This window comes from Lynx rufus, unplaced genomic scaffold, assembly GCF_022079265.1.
Source record: "Lynx rufus isolate CCGP_SWC_20201006 ecotype Redwood Valley unplaced genomic scaffold, mLynRuf1.p SCAF_22, whole genome shotgun sequence".
Taxonomy (NCBI): domain Eukaryota; kingdom Metazoa; phylum Chordata; class Mammalia; order Carnivora; family Felidae; genus Lynx; species Lynx rufus.
Window position 1 is genome coordinate 11,100,287 of NW_025814837.1, and position 25,752 is coordinate 11,126,038.

A 25,752-nucleotide genomic window follows, 5' to 3' on the forward strand; every position below is an offset into this window, starting at 1 on the left:
ATGCAAGGACATTGGAATGATGAGTATCCCAGGAGAGAGGAGGAGTGGGAGAGAAGGAAGGAGGGAGAGAAAAAGTGAGGAAGGAAGGAGAAAACACAAAATAGTAGAATATGAAGTTGCTTGCTTTAAGAAATTCAAATCCAAGCCTACAAAAGGAGAAATGTCTGCTGTTTTCTCCCACTTTGTGGTCACGGAAGAGCTGAGTCGGCTCTCATCTAACTGGCAGGAGGAGACCTAAGCTCAGAAGAAACTCATGTGAAGAGGGTTAGTTTGTTGGTCCACAGGGGAAAGTTAGCAGCCAGGGAATGCGCTGAGAGGGTCCAGACTCTGGGGTGCTTCACTCAACCTTATGCAAGTTGTGAAAGTTCTGCATGGTCCTTTCTATGGCTTCATCCATGGTGACCAGTGGCTGGTGGCCCATGACCTTTTTGGTTCTCACAGCTGTAATAGTGGAACGTACTGGCCAATGCGACTGGCATTGGTATGAAAGTGGGCTGGAGCTGGATGACAGGACTGATCGCCATTACCAGGAGGGAAAGCAGGGGGGCCAGGTAGCAGGCCACCCAGTAGGGGATGTGGTACTTGGGGGCCTTATAGCTGAGGCCTGTCAGGATGTGGGACAGGAATGTCCAGAAAGGGGTGACTTCATGGTTGATGATGTGAAGTGCCTTCTCACTCAGCCACATCTCAGGAGAGGTACTCTGCAGCCAAGATATGTCTGTGCACCGGGTTCTCCACAAAAGTGAGGTCCACCAAGTTCTCTCCGTTTCCAATCACAAACTTCACCTTGCCTTTCCCAGCCATCTTGATGAGGATGGGGACCAACTGGGGGTCTCTTGGGCTGAAAATGCCATGACAGCAGGTGGCCATGGCTAAGCAATGCCTCTCAGGATTGTTGATGCCCAGGACTGCTCTCTCCTGTAAGATTTGGTCTTTGTGTAGTGGTCTGCGGGTTCCATGGGACAAGGGAGATCTTCAGTTCCATTTTTGATGTTGACACCCTCAAAGATGACACTGGTACTTCTGGTTAAAATGAGTTTTGAACCCCAGCCTCTGTGCAAGTTTCAATAGCATTCTTCGTGCCAACGCAATTCACTCTATAAAAGAGTTTTTGTTGTTACTGGTTGGTGGGGGTGACACACAGTGGACAACTGTCCTATACCTTTAAGAGTTGGGTACAGATCCTATTAGCTACAGGGGTCGCCCAGAAAGAACCGCACCCAGGGATTGTGAAACCCTTGCTGCATATCAAATACATTGATAGAGTAGCTGGCTAGAAACTGCTCCACCGCGTGCTCCCCCAGGAATCCAGAGCCTCCTATCACTGTGCACTTATTGGCCCTTCAAATAATGGTTATTCACTTCCCAGTCTCCCACCCATGGGAGCTCCTCTGGCCAGCCTCAGAGTGCTTTCAGCTTGCACCCAAAGACCTCCAGCTGCCAGTGCCACCCTTTACCCTGATGCAGTCATTTTGATGTCAAGGACCTTATTTTTCCATAAACAATTAACTTGTTAATTACTTCTATTTTTTCCAGAATAGAAATGTCTTTATTAGCTTGTTCTTCTGACATTGAACCTAATGCACCTTCATTGTAAGCTATTAAATAAAATTTTTAAATAAAAATTTTAATGAAGAAGATTATAATTACCCACAATCCAAGAGTAATCGTTTTCAATATATTTGCAGAATGTCTTTCTAGTTTATGTTGTTTTTCTCTTTCTCCCCTTCTTTTCCTGCCCCATCCCTTTCTCTTTCCCTCCTCTTCAGCTTCTAAAACAAAAATAACCTTCATAGGTTGCATTTTTTTAGGACTTTCATTTTACACTTACTATAGTTTGTATACATCCAAAAGCCAACTACATAATCATTTTTAATTTCCACAGAGTATTTTTTTATTGTATGTATCTAGACTATGTATCTAAATCCTGTTGATGACCATTTAAGCTAATGTTATTTTTCACTACTCTAAACAACTCAGGTGTACAAATCCTTGCACCCTTTCCTTATAATATGTCTGATTATTTAGGTTAAATTTTCAGAAGTGACATTTATAGGTCAAAGTATCCACACATTAAGTACCATGATGCCTATTGTTAAACTGTCCTCCAAAATGTTGCACCTGGCATTGGGGTGCTATCATTTTTACTATCATTTTTATTATGTCTTTGTTTTTTATTATCAATTTTTTATTTGCCAATCTTATTTTCAGAAAAAAACTAATTTAATTTGCACTTATTGAATGGCTAGTGAAGTTGTATATTACTCATATTTTAATGACTATTTTTTAAAATGATCTCATAATTATGTCCTACACATTCTCATTATCTATTTTCTCCCTTTTTTATCTCTCTCTTTTTAATTTTATATTTCTCTATTTGACTTAAAAGATTTATTACAATAATCTTTTGTCCTATGCACACAATAATTTTCTCTATTTGAAGTCTACCTTTCAATTGCTTATTTTATTATATACCCTAAAATATTTCTCTTAATGATATCTGTATTGGTTTCATGTTTTAGAAAATTCACCCTTCACCATGATTTAAAAAATAGTAACCTAAAACATTCTTCTAGAGCCCTGAAAAACCATAATACATGTAGTTTAAGCCAGATGCCTGGACAGAATTCCCTCTCTTGGGAGCACTTGTCTTTACTAGTATCTTTTTCCTTCCCAAATGTAATTTACCTTTTCTTCTTTAAATGGAACAAGTAGATCATATAACAAATATGATGGCAAAATAATTAGTAAATTTCAAATGCATTTGGAAATATTGAGTAAGATATAGGGAGGCATTAGTTTTATAGCTTTCTTCCTTCTATCCTTCCTTCCTTCCTTCCTTCCTTCCTTCCTTCCTTCCTTCCTTCATGTTTATTGAGTGCCAATTTAATGCTATAGGCCCAATTCAAGATTTCAGAGTTATAACAAGGACAGGTAAATTGAATAAAAGACTAGACTAGATTTTTTCAAAGACAGCCTAAGAGAATTATGGAAAGCTCACAAAAAGAAAGATGTATGTAGTATGAACACAGTTCCAGGCTATGAGTCAAATGTGCTCAATGGTGACATTTTTGTTTTTCAATAGAAATGCTCCCATTCAAATAGAATAGAAACCCCAGAACTAGACCCACAAACGTATGGCCAACTCATCTTTGACAAAGCAGGAAAGAACATCCAATGGAAAAAAGACAGCCTCTTTAACAAATGGTGCTGGGAGAACTGGACAGCAACATGCAGAAGGTTGAAACTAGACCACTTTCTCACACCATTTACAAAAATAAACTCAAAATGGATAAAGGACCTAAATGTGAGACAGGAAACCATCAAAACCTTAGAGGAGAAAGCAGGAAAAGACCTCTCTGACCTCAGCCGTAGCAATCTCTTACTCGACACATCCCCAAAGGCAAGGGAATTAAAAGCAAAAGTGAATTACTGGGACCTTATGAAGATAAAAAGCTTCTGCACAGCAAAGGAAACAACCAACAAAACTAAAAGGCAACCAACGGAATGGGAAAAGATATTTGCAAATGACATATCGGACAAAGGGCTAGTATCTAAAATCTATAAAGAGCTCACCAAACTCCACGCCCGAAAAACAAATAACCCAGTGAAGAAATGAGCAGAAAACATGAATAGACACTTCTCTAAAGAAGACATCCAGATGGCCAACAGGCACATGAAAAGATGTTCAGCGTCGCTCCTTATCAGGGAAATACAAATCAAAACCACACTCAGGTATCACCTCACGCCAGTCAGAGTGGCCAAAATGAACAAATCAGGAGACTATAGATGCTGGAGAGGATGTGGAGAAACGGGAACCCTCTTGCACTGTTGGTGGGAATGCAAATTGGTGCAGCCGCTCTGGAAAGCAGTGTGGAGGTTCCTCAGAAAATTAAAAATAGACCTACCCTATGACCCAGCAATAGCACTGCTAGGAATTTACCCAAGGGATACAGGAGTACTGATGCATAGGGGCACTTGTACCCCAATGTTCATAGCAGCACTCTCAACAATAGCCAAATTATGGAAAGAGCCTAAATGTCCATCAACTGATGAATGGATAAAGAAATTGTGGTTTATATACACAATGGAATACTACGTGGCAATGAGAAAAAATGAAATATGGCCTTTTGTAGCAACGTGGATGGAACTGGAGAGTGTGATGCTAAGTGAAATAAGCCATACAGAGAAAGACAGATACCATATGGTTTCACTCTTATGTGGATCCTGAGAAACTTAACAGGAACCCATGGGGGAGGGGAAGGAAAAAAAAAAAAAAAAGGACGTTAGAGTGGGAGAGAGCCAAAGCATAAGAGACTGTTAAAAACTGAGAACAAACTGAGGGTTGAGGGGGGGTGGGAGGGAGGGGCGGGTGGGTGATGGGTATTGAGGAGGGCACCTTTTGGGATGAGCACTGGGTGTTGTATGGAAACCAATTTGTCAATAAACTTCATATATATATAAAAAAAAAAAAAGAAATGCTCCCATTCAATTTGATGAGAGAAAACATAATATTTCTTAGTCAATTCATATAAACTTAATCAATTTGAAATTTAAAAAAAATGAATTTAGGTTCTTCCTCTATTTTGCATTTTTGGGGGAGACATTTTTCCTGGATGTACCAAAAACATCATCATATCTGAAGGAGTGGGAGGCACCCAGTCACTGCTATTGACATCTTTACCATTAGCTTGTGCTGAGAGACCTCTCATCTGATTCATTCTCCATGGCCACCAACGCATGTCTTTGTAACCACTGCAAATCTTTTCAGCCAACCAGCTTCGGGTGTTGCACCTGGACACTCCCAGCCAAGGAGCATAGAAGGGTCTGAGGGATTGCGTGCTCCTTATGTCCTATCAGAGCATGTGAGGACTCTCCTGACATTGCCTCAGATTGCTTCCTGACATGCAAGAAACATGTGTCCTCCTGAAGCATCAGTGAGATCAATCTACCCCTCATGTGTGCATACATGGTGAACTTAACGATAGGTAGGGCAAGATTCAGTGCTCCTTCAATGACTCACTCTCTGACTCTTCTGACTTCTTCCCAACTTGCAGTTTCAAGTGTCTGGAGATATCACTTACTGATCAATTATCTATTCACTCTATGCCTATATTGATAGCAAGAACTTGGCTTTTGATGCTGTAAAGATCTAGCTTCTTGTGACTTAAAAAGCTAAAGAATCTGCCAAAAGTTTGATTTTTAAACTTTTTATACCAAAGCTAAACATTCATTCTTTCTATCTTCATTTCTGCAGTTATGATGGTTACCTAAAAGAGACCAGCCTGCCCAAGCCTGATCTTTTTCTGGTTCTTTTTATTCTGTTTCACTCTTTTTCTCTGTTTACTCTCTTTTTACTTCACACACACACACACACACACACACACACACACACACATTATAAATGGACAAACTAAATCATATGTAATATCCTCCCTCAAAGATCTTAGGCTTGATAACAGGAAGAGCTTAGGTAACACTTAAGTGTTGTGTAAAATCTTTCACTATAAAGAGATACCAAGAGTAAAGAATTTATAAAATTTAATACACTTTATACTCATTTTCAAGATTAACATATCTTGGGGAGATATTTACAGCGAATTCCTTATACGTTTTGCTTGTTATTTATACTCACAGTTATTTATACTCACAAAATTTTAATTCTGGAAAACATGCCTTGTAGATTTTGCTTCATTAGTTATTAAGTGGGAAAGAAAGGTCAACCAAAGAATGAAACATAGTGTTCCAGCCTCTAGACATGAAAAAATGGGAAGGAAGGACTAAAATCTTTTTAGGAAGGGCGTTTTCTTTATCTTTTTATATTTTTCCTATTCTCTTTCATCATCCTGCTTTCACATCTCCTGCAATTAAGCATCATCAAATTAAATATACTCAACCAGTTTGCAGTTCTGCCCTTTGAAGATGCTCTTAGTAAGATTTTTTTCTGTGTATACAAATGTACTAAAATTAATAAATGCAGAATATATAAAAAAGCATATGATGAATTGTTGTCAACTTGTACAGTTTATATAGAAATGTACCTTTCTTTGTTGCATTTAATGATTGACTTTCTAGGTTAATGTAACTGTAGGTGATAAAATGCCAGAGAGATTAGTATTGGATCACATTTGAGATTTTTTTTTGGTATTTACCCACAAAATATTTATCGAGCACCCACTATGTGCCAGGTACAGCTGTAAGTGCTTGGGATACTTCAATGAACAAAAGGCACACAAATTTCTACAAATCCTGGTCTTCCTCAAGCTTACATTCTAAGGGAGACAGACAATCAGTATCAACAACCAGTCAATTCTATGTAATTGGAGGGGATAAGTCCTATCAAAAGAGCAGAACAGGGTAAAGGGGGACAGAAGTTCAGAAGTGGAAAGAAGGTTGAAATTTAATATGAATATGCAAAACATATTTGCAATTATATATACAGCATATGTAATTGCATACATAGTATATGCAATTGTACACACACACACACATATATATATATATATATATATATATATATACATATGAAACAAACAAATGTTTTTGCCATCTTTGCTTAGGAAGGATCACATTTGAGTTTAAATGTTAGAATTAGATTTAAGTCCACCACCTCCTGTTACTGCTTTATCCCAAATCCAGTTGTGTTGTTCCAACCCTAAATTCTCCATTTGATCCGATATCCTACAGTGCTCACACTAAATATTTTAATATCAGTGCTTCCTTAAAAGTCTTGGACAATCAGTAAGAATCTCATTGTAGGAGAAACACGCAGGAGGTTAAGCCTTGGGTTCCTCCTTCCTGTAATTTATGGTAGTGTAATCGTGGTGAAGTAATCAGCTCACTGCAATTTGTTATTTTAAAGCTATTAATGTTACCCACACCTATAATGAAAAAGTCAAGAATTTTTATTTGAAGTATACTTAAGTGTCTTGGAAAGAATAATTGATTAGTATGTTCATCCCAAATAGAATATCTACAACTTTTTAAAATATTCTCTTTTTAAATCATTGAAATGTTGCTAAGAAAACATAGGAACAGCTATTGAGTACAGTATTAAATTTAGAGCAAGTTCATACAAAAGTGGTGATTTAGACATGACTTTTGGCATAATTATCACTGAAAAATTCTATAAAGCAAATAGTACAGAATAACTTTAAATATATAAGTCCTGAAAATGCAATTACCCACCGAAAAAGGTGCAAATTAGAACTTCTGTGTATGTTACTCTTTCTTTTGGGATATGGTAGTGATTCTACAATCCTATGTGACATGGCTTCTTACTTGCCTATTTGGTTTTACCTTAACACTCTATTTTTTATTCCTTTAACTCTAGAAATTTAGAGGCAAAGCCTTATAATATATTTACAGTATATGCATGCAAAAATGCTTTTCAAAGAGTATGCTTTTCAGATTTTTAATGGAAAAGAAGCTGCAGGTAACTTATTAATTTATTCATCAAGTATTCATTTTACATGTTTATTGAGCTCCTAACTTGTTCTATGGGTTCTGGGTAAGGTGATAGGGTGTCATTTTGACATAGGTAGAACATCTTAGTATTGGAGTAATAAGTGAAGAATTACTGGGTAAAGTGAAAGTTAACTTTTGTTGTGTTCCCAGCTTTTTAAAAAACTTCCCTGCCTTTATTTGGAGATATGGAAAGAGAGAGAACATTTTAGCAGAGCTGTAGAGATCAATATTATTTTATTTTTGAAAATAGTGAACCCTGTCTCAATGGAACCTGTATGTTTTATCTTGAAATCTCTTATTGCCATTTCCATACATTCCAGAGAGTTGTTCAGACTGACAGCTGGGGTATCTGGGAAAATGCCTAACTTACACATATCATCTCCCCAATCAATTCTGCGAAACTCTGTTCTTTATACATTTGCCTATTGTAGGCACATGTTTTAAATTAAAAGTAAAAGTAATGATATTTTCACCAGAAAGATGTACATAAGTGGCAGCAAAAAATCTAAATAAATGGCGTGAGAAGACTTGCCAGGAGGAACTCCCTCAAAGAGGTGAATATTGAGTTTGTCATTGACAGAGAGAAGAAAAAAGATGCCGCAGAATTGCCTATGAACCAGCACAGCAATAACAATTTCTAGCTCCTTATGTGTGCTCATATGGACGTCACACCTACCTCTAGAAGAGCTACTATCCTGTTTTCATCACATTTATTTTAAATGCTTATGTTCCCCTCCTAGTCTACAGGAAAGAAGCCTACAGGGAAGGAAGCATGCTCTACTCATTTTCAAAAAATGAAGGCATAGATGAACAAATGATTGTATGTGTGTGATTAGTTTGCTAAAGAGAGAAGAAAAGCCGACCTTGACAACCATTTATAGTGATGGCTTCTTTGAAACAAAGCTGGCTTAGGTGGATGTGTCAGATTCATATCCTGGAAAGTCAACTGTGAGATGGAATTTGTTAAGAAGGGTGATTTTTAGGGGCAGCCCTTGGGATCCACAGTTGTGAAAGAAAGGCACTCAGGCAGGAGTGGGAAGAAGGAGATGTTGAGAATGCAATTCCAATCATAGCCTCTGCCAAACCCATGGAGAGAGCTCTGGAGCTAGAATGACCTTTCAGCTTTATAGGTCAACTTGATCCGGACTCTGTATGCCTTCGTTGATGAGCCATTGGGTGTTGGGAAGCCTGGGAAGGGGGCATAACATCTGCAGTGACTCTGTGCAATAAGGCAATCTCTGATGTTCCTGGAAGTTGAGAGCTGTCTACTGTCAGCACTCTGTAACTGGGGCAACTTCAATGATGTACTCCTTCATCGGTAGGGATCTGGGTGGTGTAGTACAGTGTTGATTGCAGTGGGGTGAAACTAGACTATAACGACTATGGCAAGTCAGAAAGAAGGATTATCAATGGTGAACAGGTGTCTTTTTTTTTAAGGCATAATAGCACCATAAAGTTCATTCCATTACTAGTATGCTGGATGCATAGGACTGGGTGGAGAGATCAAAGCTGAGGGAGTTAGTTTAGAAAAGTGTTTGAGTGATTCTGTCGTGAGGCAATGAGGGCTGAGGCCCTGGTAAAGCTAAAAACCATGGAGATAACCTGAATTGAAACTGGTGCCTGAATGAATTGAGGGGTTGGAGAGGTCCGCCCCAGAAACTTTTGAGCTTCTATGTTTCAGACACTCTGTGTATATTTTGCACTTAATATGAGGTACACATTATTATAATGTTATTATATAGCACAACAAATAGATACTTTGAGAGTTTAGATGCATTGTCTGAGTCTTCCCGGGCTGGGAGGAAGACTAGATTTGTCTGACGGTAGAGACTGTACATTTTTACACCTAATCACTGATAGGATAGAACATACATTTCATCTTTGAAGTGCAGGTTGGCTAGAGGATGTGGAAATATGATGATAAAAGAAAATGACACGTGAAATCAAGCCCCGTGTCGAGCTCTGCAATGAACGTGGAACTTGCATAAGATTCTCTATCTCCCTCTCTCTCTGCCCCTCCCTGACTTGTGCACACACACACTCTCTCAAAATAAATAAAAAATATTAAAAAAAAGAAAATGAAAGGCAAATATTCTAATTTGCATTAATGAGGAATGAGGATTTCTAAAAAGATACAAAAGTTTATCAGGTAAGAGAATAAGAATAACACTCTCATTATGCACTGGAACTATGCTTTAAAGAAAATATACTTAAGTCTTTATGAAAACTCTGTGGGACAGATATTATTATAATCTTCATTCTACACATAAGGAAACTGGCTCTTGGGAAAATCAAATAAACTGCTTGACCTCAAGCAGTTAGTTAATGGTGGAACTGGATGTTTTTACATCAAGATTGCCTGACTTTAAAGCCACCAAACATCATATTAAAATTTGCCTCCTTATCAACAGGGCATATTTTTCTGTTAAGTCATTTAAACAATTGCTAATCTACATCCTCCCCTTTTGAATATTCACCAGTAACGTTGCTAATCTTGCTTTTTAAAAATTTGTGTCTGGATAATTATTTTATGAAATGGGCACATTTAAAGTCCCACCAAATCTTCATATAGGATATAAATGTATGTGTAAGTTGCTTATATTCAGTCAGATTGAGACGTGCTGTGTTAGCTGTCTAGAGCAGCCATGACAGAGTACCTACCATGGACTGGGTGGCTCAAAACAATAGAAATTTATTTTCTACCAGTTCTAGGAGCTGGAAGTCTCAAGTCAAGATGTTGGTAGAACGATGCTGGCTCTGAAATATATAGAGGAGTCATCCCTTGCCTCTTTCTAGCTTCTGGTGGTTTGCTGGCAATCCTGGATGTTTCTTGGCTTATCCATGTGTCACTCCAGTCCTCTGTTTCACATGGTCTTCTCTCTGTGTCTCCATCTTCAAGGAACCATCTTATATGTACAACAGTGATGTTATACTGAAGGCCCACTCTACTCCAGCATGACTTCATCTTAATTAGTTACATCTGCAATAACTTTCTTTCTTTCTTTCTTTCTTTCTTTCTTTCTTTCTTTCTTCCTTCCTTTTGAGAGACAGAGAGAGAGAATGTGTGTACACAAGCAAGGGACGGGCAGAGAGAGAGAATCCAAAGCAGGCTTCAGGCTCTGAGCTGTCAGCACAGAGCCTGATGTGGGGCTTGAACTCACAAGCTGTGAAATTATGAGCTGAGTCAAAGTCAGATGATCAACCAACTGAGCCACCCAGGTGCCCCCCCCCCCCGCCCCATAAATTTACATTCTTAGGTACTGGGGAATATGACTTTAATATATCCTTTTGGGGAACACAGTTCAACTTATAATACTTGCATACACAAAAATCAACCTGTGTGATCAAAATAATTTTGTTTTGTGCCATGTTTGTAAAAAAAATAGATGAAGCTTTGCTAGGCATATTCCATTATAGCATTCTTTAACTATTTAATCTATCTGAACAAGTTAGAATCGGATAGATAGCAAATTATTCCTAATGGACCAGAATCTAACACTTTATCTCTTCTTGTATGGAATTCCAACTGATATTATTGAGTGTGCTCTTGTGGGGAGCAAACAACTTTACTGATATTACTTATGATTTTGTTATTCCCTGTGGGTTGCATTTTCTTTTTGCTCATTTAGATAAGTTCCCCTGGAACACAGAGTTGAAACTTGTAGGGTAGGCTTGGGGAATTTGTTCTTCCTAAAGTGCTTTATTCTAATTATATTTTTTATTACTCATATTGTAAATGAGACAGGCTGAAGAGGCATTGTCATACTAATTTTTTTTCAGCTTTTGTCATTTGAATTACTCTCCTTCCATATGCATCTAATTATAAGGGTTTCTTAGATGTAGATATCAAAGAATTTTAATATTTAATTTGCCCCTAGGAATATGATGAGCAAGGTCTTATGTTTATTAAATTGATCTTAGGGCAGGCAGCCCTAAAGTCAGATGCTATGATGCATGATTTGTATTTAGATATCATTAAACCCACGTATAAATTATGTGATTATTTCATACGTCTGTAACATGGAAATTAGACCTCTTACTTGTCAAACGTAATTATCTATTTCTGGGTTTCAGCCTTATTTACCTTTCTGCACATCTTACAACTTCTTCTCTCAAACTCTTTTATTTCTGGCGCCCACCATATACTCACTTGTACTTTATACACTTTAGCATCCTCTTCTGCCTTGTCATCTACTGTCTACCCCAATGAATTTGTATTTATTATAACATACAATCTTTTTATCCTAATGATTTTGTATGTACTGCAAAATTGTTGCATATCCATATACCAGTGTTGCCCAAATCTACTTCTCTAGCTTTGATATCACCAAGCCTTTGACCTCAGTTGCCTCCTGGATATACCCTGGATGTTTATATGTATTTTGGAGTATAAAATGCATCATATTCATTATCTTTTCTACAAAACTACTTTAGTAGTAAAGTAGATATCATTGCTTCCTCAGTTGACATTGTTTCCATGTAATTTTGCAAATCCTCCCCCAAAACACAAAGTATATTTGTCCCCTTGGATTCTGGGCTAGCTAATAAAGTAACTTGGTGTGGCCAATGGGAGGCTAAAAGCTAGAGCTTTTTCAGCATGTAGGGACTGAAATGTGCTTGAACATATGCTTTGGCACTTTTATTATTTCCGTAAGAATACCATGCCCTGGCTAGCTTGCTGGTCCAACGAGGTTGTGAGAATCATGTAGAAAAGCCACTCCAGGGACCTATGTTTGAAGTAGCACTACCCAAACTCAGTAGTTCCACTGACGTGTGAGTGAATTCAACTGGCAAAGGTAGAGGGAACCTGGTAAGATGTGTGAGAAGTAAATTATTGTTTTGGTATCTCGCTGATTTTTGTGGTTGTTATAAAGCAAAAGTCATCTGATGCAAAAAGTGGTACTTGAAGTGGAATGCTGATAAAAAAACCTAAAATATGGGGCACTGATTTTAAGCCTGATGGCAAGAGAAAGAAGCTGATATAGGAGGCTTAGAAAATGGTAGCCCATATGATGCTGTCATGAAATGTTTGTAAAAAGTGCTCTTTTTGATTCTTGGGAAGACTGATATCACATGTAATAATTTGTAGATTTGGATAAGATGGACTCCAGGCAGAGTGCAGAATGAGAGATCTAACTTCATTTAGGTGGATGTAATCAGGTAATGAAAGTGAGACATGAGCTCAGTAAAGCACTATCCAGTTAGTAAACAGAATGAAGGGGCAATAGAGAGTTTCCACAAAGCACTGGTTTATAAAACTCTTTAAAATTCTTCAGGCTCTCTAACCCTGCAAACCAGTAAAATATTATCAAATTAAGATAGATGCAGTTTGGGGGCAAAGAAAAAATCAAGGGCCTTTAAGATGTAGCTTAGGGATGTAGACCCTAAGGAGTAGTCCTCCTGTGCTTTCCTAAACTATTTAAAAGATTTAGGGTTATACCTAGTATGTCTTGCAGAGAATAAAAGGGCCTCTAGAAAGCATAGCCCCACAGACTCCTAATGGGCCATACTACTCAAAGCACCCAAAGGTCTGTGGCCTTAGAAATACGGTTCATGGAAACAGAATACATGATAAAACCCACACATTTGTTCTTTTGTAAATGTAGTTGACTGGGATCAAGTAAATAAAACACCTGGATTTGGGGATGCTTGGCTAAAGTACCACTAGCCAGGGCTAACAAGGACTGAAGCTGTTTAATATCTAAAATAACTTTTGGGTTCCCAATTTTGCAGGCAGAAATTAGTCAAAGGAAAGAGGGCACATCCTTTAACAACCTCTTTAGAATTGGAGAAAGATGATGACAAAAGACTAATCCCCTTAAGTGGCTGAGAACCACTCCCAGGAAGCAGAACTGGGACCTAATTAAAGAACATTTTTGACTTCCAGAGGACGGAGGCATGGAAACACTTGCATAGCAGGAATTCTGAGTTGCCAAGGAGTAGTGACTTCTGTGCACTTTTTTTTTCCTTCAAATGGGAGTGTGTTTTAGAGAGTTCTCTGGTTTCTATTCCCAAAACTATGTGATGTATACATGAGGTCAAAAAATTTACTTGTATGTTTTCTTCTCTCTCTCTCTCTCTTTAAATTTATAGGTCTCTAAATCAAGAGAATACATGTTTAGACTTGATATACTTTACCAGATCCAAGAATTTAAGCCTGATATTATGATTCGTTAAGACTTTCAAGGATTTTTTGATAGAGTGGGGATGAGTTTTTGTTTTTGTTTTGTTTTGTTTTTTTTTTTTTTTTTTTTGCATGTGGGATAAGTGTGTGTTATTATGGCTGAAAGGACATCTCTCAGGTATACTTTGAGGAAGAGGCAGAGAACATTTGTTAGGCATCTTCAAGTTCTGAAGGTAGCATATTGTGTACTTGAGAGTATTACTCTAACTAATTTACCCAGTGACACGGAAGGCTGAGAACTAGCTTCCAGTATGGCTATGAGGCATATCCAAGTTGTGTTGCAAGGAGCTTTGTCTCTTGAGTCACAGATATAGGAAGCCTTTTTGTATGTGTGGTGGGAAAAGATGTCATGCAAGCTGTAATAGAAAAGTTATAACAAATACTTTTGTGTTTCTAGAGAAAGTCCCCATGCCATCTGTAGCACCACTCATAAAGCATAAGGCATTCTGTTGTTTTGTTAAGAACTAATATTGATGAACTGTGTAACCATGAGACACCAAGCATCTATGCCATCAGAGATAGCCATCATGGGTAAAATGAATCAAATCATAAATTTAGGTAGGCTCAGTAGCAATCCCCTGTTAGATAAAAGTGATATGTCTAGGATAAGCATGATCAATGTCAAAGGCACAAGAAGATGGGGTGCCTGGGTGGCTCAGCTTGTTGAGTGTCCAACTCTTGATTTCGGACCAGGTTCTGATCTCACAGTTCGTGAGTTCAAGCCCCACATCAGGGTCCGTGCTGACATTGCAGTGCCTGCTTGGGATTCTCTCTCTCAACCTCTCTCTCTGTCCCTCCTCCACTATTCTGTGTGCATGCATGCTCTCTTTTTCACAAAATAAATAAATAAGCTTAAACAAAAAAAGGTACAAGAAGTTGCATTAGCAGATGGGCCAGGCCTTAACTATAGTCATCCACCACAGTTACATGCTGCTTATCTGCCTATCTTCATCTTACACCTATGCCAAAATGGAGTGAGTTCTCTTATAACAAGCTGACGGAAATGGGAAAAAAATCAAGGCTGGTTCATAGATATGTCAGTTTGGTGTGTTGGGGCTAACTGAAAATGGAATGCTGATGCACAATACTCATACTTAGAAGTGGCTCTGAACGATGATGCAGAAGGAGAATTTGTACAAAAGTTTCCACACTATGCATGTAGTCATCAACATGGTGGAGCAAGAGATGTGCCTAAAGCAAGAATGTAGACAGATTAGTCAGGGGACTGGAGGATAAAGTTTGGAAGATAAGGGTAAGGAGGGCTGTGAAGAGGTGTGAGGATGGACAGATAGGAGTGGGTACAAAGTGTGTAAGGTTTTTGTATCACTCATATAAATGAATGCCTTGTAGAATTGATCCACCTTTACCAATAGAAGAAGCACTAAATAACCAAATAGATAAAATTACACCGCACAGCGTAGTTAGCTATTGGCAAACCATTGCTGGCAAATTAAACAAATGGATGCAGTAACCATGATGACAGGGACGAGGGCTATACATAAACCCGAAAGCCTGGATCACCTCATGAAGACTGCTACTCATCGCTGCTGACTATCCCAACTGCCAGCAACAGAGACCAGTGGTAAGCCCCTGATACGGCACCATCTTAAGAAGGCCAATTTGGTGGCAATATATTCTCTTGAACCCCTTCTACCCTGAAAGCAATTCCTCTTTAAAAAAAAAAAAACACATTTATTTATTTATTTTGAGACAAATAGAGCACCAGCAGGAGAGGGGCAGAGAGAGAGAGGGTGAGACAGAATCCCAAGCAGACCCCACACCCACAACGCAGAGCCCCACAGGGGGCTCCATCCCACAAACTGTGAGATCATGACCTGAGCCGAGACCAAGAGCCGGATGCTTAAGTGACAGAGCCACCTAGGCACCCCTGAAATCAATTGTTCTTGATTGAGATTCACACATCGTCTTAGTCTGTTTGGGATGCTATAGTAAAATAAAAAAGACTGGGTAATTTTTAAACAATAGGACTTTATTTCTCACAGTTCTGGAAATTGGAAGTCCAAGATTGGGACGACGGTATGGTCAGGTACTGGTGACAGTCCTCTTCTGTGCTGTAGACTGTGACTTCTTGCTGTGTCCTCATATGGGAAAGGATTGAGCTAGGTCTCTGGGACCTCTTCTATAAGGTCACTAATTCCATTCATGATGGCTTTAAGGACCTAAGCACTTCTCAAAGGCCCCACCTCCTAATACCATCACGTTGATATTTCAACATATGAATTGGGGGGAACACGAACATTTATAAAACACATTCCAAGTGTGCATTTTCCTTTGCTTCCTGAACTTTGAGAACTTACAAACACTTTCAGCCATTGACACTGAATGCTTCACAACATCATCTCAAACTAAGGCATCCACTTCTTAGCAAAGAGGCACAGCAATGGGCAGAAGAGCGTGGGTGGGTTCCACACTGGTCTATCACATACCACACTCTGAAGTTGCCAACCTGATAAAATAGTTGAATGGTCTTTTCAATATTCTGCTGATGTGCCAGTTTGAGACATTACCCTAAAAGAAAGGATATTGTCTTTCAGGATGAAGTATACACTCTAAATAAATAAGCAATGGTAAACTATTGAGTTCAGGAACCAAAGTGTGGAAAGTAGTTGAGCAGTAATTTTTAAAGAAAACCTACAAATAAGTAAGAAAACAGTAAAAAAAAAAAAACTCTGAAAAAGTATGCGTAGTTTTATTCCTAAGATTCAGTGAAGCAGTTTTATTTTCTAATACATGGTAGGCTGAATCTAAAATAGCTCCCAGTGATCTCTGTCTACTGGTATTTATGCCCTTGTTTAAGGTATAGGCTTAGTGACCTACTTTTTATGAATAGCACATGGCAAAAATTATAGGATGTTGGTTCCTAGATCAAATTAAAGAATATAGTGACTTCTGTCTTGTTACTTATTTTCCCTCTCCCCTTTGCTTACATAGTAGTATGTTCTCCATGGCAGGGAAACAAGGATCTGAAGCCAAAAGCTTGTGAGGCACTGAATCTTATCAAAACCATTATTGTGAATTCACTCCAATTCAAGTTTTAAAACAAGACTATATCTTCACAGGATTAATTGCCATCTTAACAGTGTAGTGTCTTATTGTGGTTTTCATTTGCATTTCCCTGATAACTAATGATGTTGAACATCTTTTCATATACCTGTTGGCCATTTGGATGCCATTTTTGGAGGAATGTCTGTTCAAGTCTTTTCCCCATTTTTAAGTTATTTTTTGTTTGTTTGTTGCTATTGAGTTGTAGGATTTCCTTATATATTTTGGATATTAATCTCTTATCAGGTACATGGCTTACAAATATTTTCTTCCATCCCATAGTTTGCCATTCATTTTGTTTATTGTTTTCTTTGCTGTGCAGAAACTTTTTTGTTTGATGTGTATTTTTGCTTTTATTGCCTGTGATTTATTTTGATGTCCTCCAATAACATCATTGCTAAGACTAATGTCAAGAAGCTTTTACTTTTTGTTTTCTTCCAAGAATTTTACAGCTTCAGGCCTTACATTTCAGTTCTTAGTCCATTTGAGTTTTAAAACAACTTTTTAATGTTTTATTTATTTTTGGGAGACAGACAGAGACAGAGCATGAGTGGGGGGGGGGGTAGAAAGAGAGAGGGAGACACAGAATCTGAAGCAGTCTCCAGGCTCTGAGCTATCAGCATAGAACCCAATATGGAGCTTGAACCCACAAACTGTGAGATCATGACCTGAGAAAAGTAGGATGCTTAACCAACTGAGCCACCCAGGCACTCCCAATTTGAGTAGATTTTTGTGCAATCTTGTGGTCCAATTTTGTTTATATATTTATTTTTGCATGTGGATATCCAGAGTTTTTTCTATCCCACTTATTGGAAACCATCCTTTCCCAGTTGTGTATTCTTGGCTCTCTTGTCAAAGATCAACTTTTGTCAAAGAACAGCTGACCTTATATGGATGAGCTGATTCCTAGACTCTCTAACCTGTTCCATTGGGCTCTATGTGTATCTTTATGCCAGTGTCATACTGTTTTAATTACTATAGCCCTATAACTTTGAAATCAGGGAGTGTGCTGCCTCAAGCTTTTCTCAAGATTACTTTGGCTACACTGGGACTTTTATCATTCCATATGAATTCTGTTTTTTTTTTTTTCATTTATGTACAATATACCATTGGGGTTTTAATAGGGGTAGCATTGAATCTCTAGATCGCTTTAGGTGGTATGGACAGTAACAATATTAAATCTTCCAGTTCATAAACAGGGAATATCTTTCCATTCAGTGTGTTTCCTTTAATTTCTTTTATAAATATTTATAGTTTTTAGTTTAGAAATCTTTCACTTCTTTGGTTAAGTTTTTCCTAAGTATCATATTTTTTTTGATGCTATTGTAAATCAGTTGTATACTGTTTTTGGGAACATAAAATGCTGTGGCAGCCTTGGAAGGCAGTAGGGAGGATTCTTAAAAAATTAAAAATAGAACTACCATATGATCCAATAATCCCTCTTTTGAGTGTATATTCAAAAGAACTGAAATCAAATCTTAAAGAGACACCATGTCTCTTTTCCGTGTTCAGTGCAGTATTATTCACAATAGCCAATATATGGAAATGACTTGTATGTGTCAACCAATAAGTAAAGATAATATGGTATATACATACAATGAAATATCTTTCAGGCATAAAAAAGGAAGGAAATCCTGCCATTTTCAGCAACACGGATGAATCTGGAGGACATTACGGTAAGTGAAATAAGCCAGGTGTAGAAGGACAAACACTTGTATGATTCCACTTGTGTGAGGTATCTTAAATGGTCAAACTCATAGAGGCAGAGAACACAATAGTAACAGGGACTGAGATGAGGCGGATATGGACAGCTGTTTTTCAAAGGACATAGTTTCTGCTATACTAGATGACTAAGTTCCAGAATTCTACTATACAACACAGTACCTACAGTTCGCAATAGAGGTATTGTGAGCTTCAAAATGTGGTTAAGAGGGTAGATCACGTGTTAACTGTTCTTGCTACAAAAATAAAAACAGAAACAGGGACATGAGATAATTTTTGGAGGTGATGTGTATATTTACCTTAATTGCAATCATGGTATCACAGGTGTTTGCTTACATCTAAACTCATCAACCTGTACGCATTTAATATGTACAGTTGTGTGTAAATTGTGCCTCAATAAAACTACTAAAAATAATTTTAAAAGTAAGACTACAGTTTTGTCCAACACCTTCATTGCAGCCTTGTGAGAGGCCCAGAGCCAGAGGAACAAGACAAACTATGCCTAGATTCCTGACTCACAGAAATGGTGCAGTCAAAATGTTATGTTAAGCCACTAAGTGTTAGGTTAATTTAATGCAAAAACCTTAGGGGAGAAGCTTTATTTTTTCCCAGTGACAATGATGTTAGCTATAGGTTTTTCATATAAAACTTTTTTATGTTGAGCTATGTTTCGTCTTAACCTACTTCGTTGAGTGTTTTTTATCATGAATGGATGTTGTACTTTGTCAAATGCTTTTTCTGCTTCTACTGAAATGATCATATGGATTTTATTCTTTCTCTTGTTGATGCGATGCATCACACTGATTGATTTGTGAATATTGAACTACACTGGCATCCTGGAAATAAATTCCTTTTGATCATGGTGAATTAATTTTTTAAATGTATTGTTGGATTCAGTTTGCTATTATTTTGTTGAGGATTTTTGCGTCAATATTCATCAGAGATATTGGCTTGTATTACTCTCTTTTCTGCTATAATGCCTTTGTCCGGTTTTGGTATCAGAGTAATGCTGATCTCATAGAATCAACTTGGAAGTTTTCCTTCCATTTTTGGAATAGTTTGAGAAAAATAGGTATTAACTCCTCTTTAAATGTTTGGTAGAAATCAGTAGGTTGTCTTAATGCTTTGTTGATTATGTCCTTTGCTGTGCAGTAGCTTTTTATTTTGATGTTGTCCCTACAGTTTATTTTTGCTTTTGTTTCCCTGATCTCAGGAGACATGCTTAGAAGTATTTTGCTATGGCCAATGTCACAGAAACTACTGTCTGTGCTCTCTTCTAGGATTTATGGTTTCAGGTCTCATATTTAGGTCTTTAATCCATTTTGAGTTTATTTCTGTGTATGGTGATAGATAGTGGTCTCGTTTCATTCTTTTGCAGGTAGCTATCCAGTTTTCCCAACACCATTTGTTGAAGAGACTTTTTCCCATTGGATAGTCTTTCCTGTTTTGTCAAATATAAACATATTTGACCAACAAACATAAACATTTAATTGTGGGTTTATTTCTGAGCTCTCTATTCTGTTCTATTGATCGATGTGCTATTTTTGTGTCAGTACCATACTACAGCTTTATTGTACACCTCGAAATTTGGGATTGTGATACCTCTATGTTTGTTCTCCTTTTTCCTTTTAATTTTTTTTTTCATTTATTTTGAAAAAGAGAGAGGGAAAGAGAGAGAGAACAGGGTAGGGGCAGAGAGAGAGGGAGAGAGAGAATCCCAAACAGGCTTTGTGCTGTCAGTCCAGAGCCCAATACGGGCTCAGTCAAAATCAAGAGAAAGACGCTTGACCAGTTGAGCCACCCAAGCACCCCTTGTTCTTCTTTTTCAAGACTTTTGGGATCTTTTGTGCCTCCATACAAATTTTAGAATTATTTTTTCTAGCTCTGTGATAAATGATGTTTGTATTTTGATAGGGATTACATTGGATAGTATGGACTTTTTAGCAATATTTTGTTTCCCAATCTATAAGCATGGAATATTTTTCCATTTGTTGGTGTTATCTTTAATTTCTTATCTCAATGTTTTATAGTTTTCAGAGTGCAGGTCTTTCACCTCCTTGACTAAGTTTAGTCTTAGGTATTTTATTCTTTTTGGTGCAATTGTAAATTGAATTGCTTTCTTAATTTCTCTTTCTGCTTCTTCATTATTTGTGTATAGAAATGCAAGCGATTTCTTTACATTGATTTTATATCCTGTGACCTTACTGAATTCAATTAGTGGTTCCGGTAGTTTTTTGGTGATTCCTTAGGGTTTTTTTAAAATTTTTTTTTTCAACGTTTTTTTATTTATTTTTTTTGGGACAGAGAGAAACAGAGCATGAACGGGGGAGGGGCAGAGAGAGAGGGGGACACAGCATTGGAAACAGGCTCCAGGCTCCGAGCCATCAGCCCAGAGCCTGACGCGGGGCTCGAACTCACAGACCGCGAGATCGTGACCTGGCTGAAGTCGGACGCTTAACCGACTGCGCCACCCAGGCGCCCCTTTTAGGGTTTTTTATACGTGGTATTACATCATCTGCAAATAGTGAGTTTTACTTCTTCTTTACCAATTTGGAGGCCTTTTATTTCTGTTCGTTGTCTGATTCCTGTGGCTAGGACTTCCAGTACTATGTTGAATAAAATGTCAGCTTGGTTCCCGACTGCGTCTCAGTCCTTCCTACCATTTTTTTTTTTAATTTTTTTTTTCAACGTTTATTTATTTGTGGGACAGAGAGAGACAGAGCATGAATGGGGGAGGGGCAGAGAGAGAGGGAGACACAGAATCGGAAACAGGCTCCAGGCTCTGAGCCATCAGCCCAGAGCCCGACGCGGGGCTCGAACTCCCGGACCGCGAGATCGTGACCTGGCTGAAGTCGGACGCTTAACCGACTGCGCCACCCAGGCGCCCCCTTCCTACCATTTTTGATGTGGCCTCTCTCTATGTAGCTGTAGAGAGTCTGTTCTGCCAGCCTTTGGGTCATTTTCTAAGTTATTTATGCTAATGTGGGTGTTATCTAGTTGTATCCATGGGAAAAGGTCAGTGTAGGGTCCTCCCTTACACTGCCACCTTTCCCAGAAGTCCTACATTTTCTTAATTCAGGATGTTTCTACCATTTTGAAAAATTTCTAATAATTTCATTCCATCTGCATCATCAATAACTGTATAGTCAGTTACATTCATCACATTTTAACTATATTTCAACTCAGAAGTTAAAAGTTTAAAAGTTTAAAGTTTAAACTTTAAAGCTTAAAAGTTTAGAAGTTATTAAAGCAAACACGATCTAAACTTAGTTCTGCATACAGGCAAGACTGAGGTAAACAATAAATTGTTTTTCCTTAACTAGACATTCTCGACTAGTCATACTTGAGGATTTTATTTTTGAGTATTCAATCAGGTTTAATAGGACCACAGTGATACACGTGCAGGAATGCTAAACACGAAGCAATGATCTAAATTTGAAGTATTTCTTTTCTGGTCTCTATATCTGAAATGAGAAATGTGCTCTTCATTTCTCTTGTGTGCTGGGTGACAGATGGGAGAAGAGCTTCTTCTACGTCTCTCCTGCAGTCTCAATGCCCGAGGGTAGCGTTGCAGTCCCCAAATCTCTAGCTTCATAACTTTCAGATGTGCTATTTCTTTGAACACTTCAGAGACATGCAGTGAAGTAACTGAAAGGATGCTCAATTCCATATCTCAGTCTACAAGATGGCTTGGGATGTCCTGGCCTCACCTCTGAGGTAGGCAATGCCTCTTGAAAGGTGAACCTTTGTGCTACCTCTTAGTGACTTCCTTCCCTCTATAGCCCCATGAAAAATTTTCCCCTATGGATGTATTACTCCCTGCTTTCCAAATTGGTCATGGACACGAGTCATATTTATAAAACTCTGTTTCAACCTAAATGGAAATTTCTGGCATGTAATCAGGCAAATATTTCTGGCATGTAATAGCAAATATCAAAAACTGACCAGAGGAGAAACCTTGTAAGATGAGATACATATGAGGTTTATATGGGAGGACTATTTCTATGCTAATCAAGCTCAACAACTATTTGTTAAATGAATAATTTTTTTCCCTTTTCTTATTTCCTTTCTGAATCTTGGAAAGTTTAGCATGTACAATTTGTTATCCAAAACTTTGAATTTTTTACAGATATTAACTTGAAGGTTTTGAAATTGAGACCAGGTGGTTCAATCCAGGGCCTTACATTTGGAATATTGGATTCCCCTAGGGTAACAGTCTGTCAGGAAAACATTTATGCAACACAAAGATAAGTCCAGATTCTTGTGCCAAGACTTGAGGGGAATGAGGCTCTCTGCATGAACTAATATAAAGTTCTGACTGCGTTGATGAACAGAAAATGGTGAAATTGTAAATGCATAGCTATTATGGAGATGGAGACATTGCCTTTTAGAGATTTCTTCTGGTTTCATTCCACTCTGGGGATACAAGATCAGGAATATTTTTCACCAGTTTAACATATCAGAGCAGTGTAGAAATACTGTTCTGGCAAGAAAGGTTTTCCTATCTGTGAAAGTTTCTAAGTTAACAAGATTTATTTATCCTTTAGTTCACCAGCATTATATTGAACAGAGTTTGTCTCCACTATCCGTTTCTGCACACGTTCTGTCAAACCTCTCCATATTTTTCATATTCCTGTTCATGTTTTGGGGACTTTTTTTTTCTTCTCTAAAATCTCTGGATTTTTCACTCATATTGATTGCTTCTTTTTCCAAAAATTTTAAGTTTATTTATTTATTTTAAAAAAATTTTTAATGTTTATTTATTTTTGAGACAGAGAGAGACAGAGCATGAATGGGGGAGGGTCAGAGAGAGAGGGAGACACACAATCTGAAACAGGCTCTGAGCTGTCAGCACAGAGCCCGATGCGGGGCTCAAACTCACAGACCGTGAGATCATGACCTGAGCCGAAGTCGGATGCCCAACCGACTGAGCCACCCAGGCGCCCCTTAAGTTTACTTATTTTTGAGGGAGGGAGGGAGAGAGAGAAAGAGAGAGAGGGAGAGAGCTTGTGTATGCGAGCAGGGGAAGGGCAGAGACAGAGGCAGAGATAGAATCCCAAGCAGGCCCTGTGCTGTCAGCGTGGAGCCCAAGGCAGGGCTCAAACTCACAAACCATGAGATCATGACCTGAGCCAAAACCAAGAGTCAGTCGCCTAAGGGACTGAGTGACGCATGGGCCCTCGCCAAATTTATTTTTGACTGAAGCATTTATTCTAAAATACTTGCTTTCTGAATGCCAGAGCGGACAATGACTGTGCTGTGGATTTAGGACTTTGCACTGCAGCTCCAAGCTCTGAGTTCCCAGACAGAGTCCGTGTGCCCATCCTCAGGATACCCAAATTCTTAGCCTGTGGCTCAAGCCCGAAATAGAACTTGTTCATCCCAATGAATTTGCTTTCCAAAAGGCAGAATGTGACCCTGCCCACTTAGCTGGCTCCATCACGATATGGCGGTCCTCCCAACAGGCAAAGAGGACAGTTACTACATACTCTTAGAGAAATAGAAAAAATAAACTTTTGGTCATGAGTCATTATTTAGAAGTATCACTTTGATATTCTTTAACACACGTTTATCTTCTAAATTAATTCCCCAGCCAGAAAATAAAAAAAAAAATCAAGTTTTCTATTCCTATGTATTACATTAAGTTTCTTAGCATTTTATGCAGAATTCTAACCCTGTTTTTAAAACAACCACCACTTTTCTACACAAACCCAATGCTCTGGGTTTCTTATGCTTTCACGTTTTGTTACCATTGCTATGTCCTCTGATATTTATAATACTTTGGTCTACTGATTCTTTTTTTTTTTTTTTAAGATCATTTAATTTTTATTTAAAAATGTATTGGAGTACAATTAACATGCAAGGTTATATTAGTTTTAAGGTGTACAAATATTGATTCATCATCTCTATATATTACTCAGGGCTCGCCGCTATAAGTGCAGTGGTTGTTGTTATACGTTATTACCACATTATCGGCTATATTCCATATGCTGTAGTTTTCATCTCTGTGACTTATTTTATAACTAGAAGTTTGTGCCTCTTAAGCTCCTTTATCTATTTCACCTACCTGCCCCCCATCTCCTGCTTCTTCTTTAGCCATATGTGGTCTTACCTTCTCCATGAAGATCTCCTAAATGACTAAAGCTCTCCGGATCACACCGATTTAGATTTTAATATACAGTGTGTCATGTTGTAAAACTCAGAAGACTCAGCACAATCTTCCTACCTTTGCTAAACAAAAAATGCCTTAACTTCCACATACGCATAATCAATTGTCTTACTGATTTTTCTGGAAGAGTTCTATAAATCAATCTCTCAAGTCATTACATTGGCAATTTCTGACAGAAATAGTACTTCTTTGCCCAACATTATCATAATTCTCTTGAGTGAAATCAATACTGTAAGCTCCTTGTCTAGTCTCTTAGTTTGTATTGGAATTATCACAAAAATCCCAATTACTGTAGTGAGCAAATTGAAGAAATACATCCAGGACGTCAAGGTAACCTGAAGTTGGTGAGCTGAAGAAAATAACTTCATCTGATCAAAGTTTAGGCTTTCCTAAAATTGGTTTCTTGGCAACGAAATCTTAATTGTGGAAATAGTGGCAATTAAGAAAATAATTCATTAGCTATGTTCACTTCTATGACAGCTCTTTAAAGAAAATTACTTTTCCTTACTTGAAGTTAAGGCAGTAGTGTGGCACTACATATGTCCATCAGTTCTCTGAAATGCTCTGAAATGTTTGTTTTTCACTAATCAATTCTACCAAATCAGGATTTATATGTGCAAAGTTGTGTCCAACCTATTTTTCTAAGTTTAAATTTGGTGCAGGGGTTGAGCCTCTTTTTTTTTAAGGACAATAAAAAATAAAGATGAGTTTATAAAAAATTGTTTTTTTTCTAACTTTTGTATTCATTCTGAAAAGAGGCAGTCTAAAATCAAAATTAAACAGTTATATCAGAGTGACACAGGACTAAAAGATCATTGTTCTGAGCTCTTTAGAAGAAAGAAATTGTGCTTTTTTGAGAAGACTATAAATGAAGTGTTCTCTGCTCTTTAAATAAGAACTGATTAAAAGATGACTTAAATAGAAGCTCTAAAACAAAAGTGGTTGCAACATTGATAAGAAGAAACAGATGTAGCTAGTATTCCTTGAGTTAACACAATTGAAATTCTAATACTGAAAACCCACATTAACTGTTATATTTTACAAATATATATATTAAAAAACAGTCTATGCCCACATGTTTGAATCTTTCAGATTGACCTTATTGAGCAAAAATGCATTATCTATATCAAAACATTTATGAAAAAAA

At 37.8% G+C, this 25,752-nt stretch overlaps 1 pseudogene; it reads right to left on the reverse strand.

Annotated features, from left to right (window-relative positions):
- Positions 1-337: 337 nt before the first annotated feature.
- Positions 338-25,752, reverse strand: part of LOC124517543 (sterol-4-alpha-carboxylate 3-dehydrogenase, decarboxylating-like) — a 36,327-nt pseudogene continuing 10,912 nt past the window's right edge.